We start from the raw sequence: 3,519 nt of genomic DNA, 5'->3' as shown, positions 1-3,519 counted from the left end.
AGGATTAGATTTGCTGCCCTCACATAGTAAAAGGTCTACAGGATTAGATTTGCTGCCCTCACATAGTACAAGGTCTCCAGGATTAGGTTTGCTGCCCTCACATAGCATGAACAAACTCGGCATCACCACTTTATGCCTCCTTGTAGGTACATTGTGCTGATGCGTCCACTGTCGCATGTCCTTATACCAACCTTTTGCTGTTGTTAATGTAAGGGCGCATGTAAAATGAAGCGATCACACTGTTACCTTAGGGACATGTCTAACCAGTGTTATTGTTAATCTAATGCCTCCAGTGATAAGATGCAATTAAACTGTGTTACAAATGGCACTCCTGCTGTTTTCCCCAGTATGATCAGTAAGTTGCTCCTTTACATTGCTGAGTGTCCTAGTGTCCCCACGATCCCATGCCCTTAAACCAACTCTTTAGCTGCTGTTGATTTATTGTGTCTGGTAAACAAGCAATGCCACAATTAAAGTAATCCCATATTTGAGGAATCTCATTGTTGATTGCAATGCTTCTGGTAACATGAAGCATTGCTGACGTTTTAAAATTTCTACTGTCCTTGCGTGATTGCCATGAACATAATTAAGATGCTTCTTTTCATTTTGTATAGTGTTTCATATATTCTTATTGACCAGCAACTGTTTACTTTCTATCTTTTTGTGCAGATAGGGATATCCATTTCACCTTGTTGCTATTGTGACCTTTTGGTGAACTGCACAAAACACTTTTTTTTGGAATGAGTGTCTTGTGCAGTTCAACTAAAATGTCACGTGGGCAACATCTCTCAATTTTGTTGGAACTGCACAAAATGGTGATTGGAGTTTCCAAAATCTCCGTCAAGTTCTGCTGGTAATCTCGTGCAACATTTTATTAGCCTTTGCAAGTTGGAGCCGTCACTGTCACCACAATGGCACTTTATTTTAGTGGAACTGCACAAAAGGATAAGAAAATTATAGTTGCACCTTACATGAGCCGGACAGCCAACCTTAATGTTGCTCAATTTTTGTGCAACTACTAAAGAATAACCTGCCAGCTCACAAGAGCAAGTACTTCTTGCTAGCTGAATGATACAATTTTTACTTCATTTCAGGTGAACTACAGAAAAAGTGGCATGAATTGAATCATCGAGTGGAGCTGCAGGTTGACTTCCAATAGTGCCAGTATTATAGTAATCATGCTCTTTATTATCTGTGCTGTGCAAACAGGAATACTCAACTACAGATGTTGTGACGGTCAAGAGCATTCGCCAAGTTCCTTGATTGTATGACATGGCTAGCCAAGATGGATTTAATCCCGATATTCACTTTATCGAAAGGCTCTAATGGGTTGGTTCTGAATCTTGCAAGCTAGGAATCAGTGAGATGTGTAGGCATCTTTGTTGTACTTATTATTTGAATCTTATTTGTTGGTTCTGAATCTTGCAAGCTGGGAATCAATGAGATGTGTAGGCATCTTTGTTGTACTTATTATTTGGATCTTATTTGTTGGTTCTGAATCTTGCAAGCTGGGAATCAATGAGATGTGTAGGCATCTTTGTTGTACTTATTATTTGGATCTTATTTGTTGGTTCTGAATCTTGCAAGCTGGGAAACACGGCATGATGATGCAGAGGACAACAACCATAACAAACAGTTCAAACTTGGTAGTATTATCTTTGTGAAAGCGCGACAAATGTGCTGATTGTGTGCGTCCTGAGAATAATAATTCTAATTGTTGTGCATGTTGATCCTGTGGCACTGATAGAACGAGCGAATGCATTGCTTGTTTTAAGTATAAATTTCTATTAAAGCTAATTAAATTTAAGTAAAGTGACCACTAACTCCTGTTATTACAGTACCAATACAGACCCGCTCGTGAATCGACGTGTGGTCGAGGGTGCATCTTCTGCCGGGCGTGCAGCGGACGAGGGAGGGGTAGTAACTGTTGTCGCCTGTACACATTCAGCTTACTGTTGAATCCAGTTCCCCAAGAGCTGAAAAGTGAACTGCTGCCGCCGCCTACACACTCGTTCACTCGAAGAGACTCCAATGGCGATCCGAGGGGTGAGCATGCTGGATATGGACTTCAGCAAGGAGTTCCCCTTTGAGTTCGCCGTTCAGTCCTATGGCTGCACCAAGTTGAATGTGATGTACACCAACGATACGGACTCGGTGAAGCTCTGCCTTGCCTCAGTCCTATGGCTGCACCAGGTTCTGGAGCATTCGCCCGTTTCATCGGCAGCGCCGACTGCACCTTCGCTACGGTGGAGGGAAGGAAGAACGCGACGATTCGGCCATCTGGTGCAACAAGCTTGTCGACATCCAGAAGCAATACAAGATCATCAGCAACGGGCAGGAGAAGGACTCCGTGCTTGACCTCGCTGAGACCATCATCGACCCCTGATACGCCAACATGAAAGAAGACGACCTGAACACGTGGGAGGTACCTCTGAATCTAGCCTACATAACCTATGCGGCCAAGGACGCATACGCATGCTACGACATGTACAGGCAGATCTTGGACATGAGGGCGTGTCTGCTTCCCGTAACCGACGAGTACACGGACAGCAGCAGCGTCATGATCAAGCGTGCCAGGAAGGTCTAGATGTTGTACTTTATCTGTTTATAAGCACCTTTATCATCTGAGTGTTTCATGCATTAGCCTATGTGTCGTAATTATCTGTTTTGTCCGAAATATTTCTTTTAAGAACCCATTAACCTGATTGCTTTTTTAGTGGCTATTTGCTTATGTATGTAAACTAGTTCACTTGTCCGTAAAAAAAACTAGTTCACTCAGCTGCCGTGCTTTGAATCTCCTTCCTCCCAACATATTCCCCTCCTCAGGTGGACCCAGCAGGTCTCTGAATTTTCTCCCACTTTCTTTTTCGATGTAAACTGAGTTTTCTCCCAGTACTTTCCCCTAGAACCAACTCAACTGTCCCACGTCCAGCCTAAAAAATAATAATACCCCACGTACTATTAACTCATCAAATTAAAATGATATTTTATTTCGTAAGTTGAAAGTTCTTAGAAAATAATAATAGTAATTGTTTATATATAACTTGGCAAGTTAACTCCTAGTGATTGCATACATAAGCTTGCAAAGATTTTACTGACGTGCAATCATGTGTTTATGTTTTTATAACATTTCTCCGTCTAGCCCAACATGATATTTTCACCCAGCCCAGCAAGTCCGCGGATTTCGAGAAAAATGCAAATGGGATTTAAACGGGCTGCATAGATGCTACATCATTGTTTCAACCAGCCCACCAAATGGACTAAAAAACAAATGGACTGGCTGACATGTGGGCCAGTAGGTCGAAGCCTAAGAAGGCGTTGGATTTACATCCAACGGCCGGCATTCTTCTTCAATCTCTCGTCTTCTTCCCCCAGCGATGCCGGAACCGCCTGCTCCAGCCTTCGGCGTCCAGCGGCGTTGTTTTGCGCTCCTCAGCGAAACGCTACCCCGCCGATGGCCAGGCCATCAATCCACTCCGAACCTCCTGTTATTCTCTGCCGAGTGTAGGCCCACCCCGC

The sequence above is a fragment of the Triticum aestivum genome, chromosome 5D (assembly GCF_018294505.1).
Source record: "Triticum aestivum cultivar Chinese Spring chromosome 5D, IWGSC CS RefSeq v2.1, whole genome shotgun sequence".
Classification (NCBI taxonomy): Eukaryota; Viridiplantae; Streptophyta; class Magnoliopsida; order Poales; family Poaceae; genus Triticum; species Triticum aestivum.
This window is presented reverse-complemented; position numbering follows the sequence as displayed.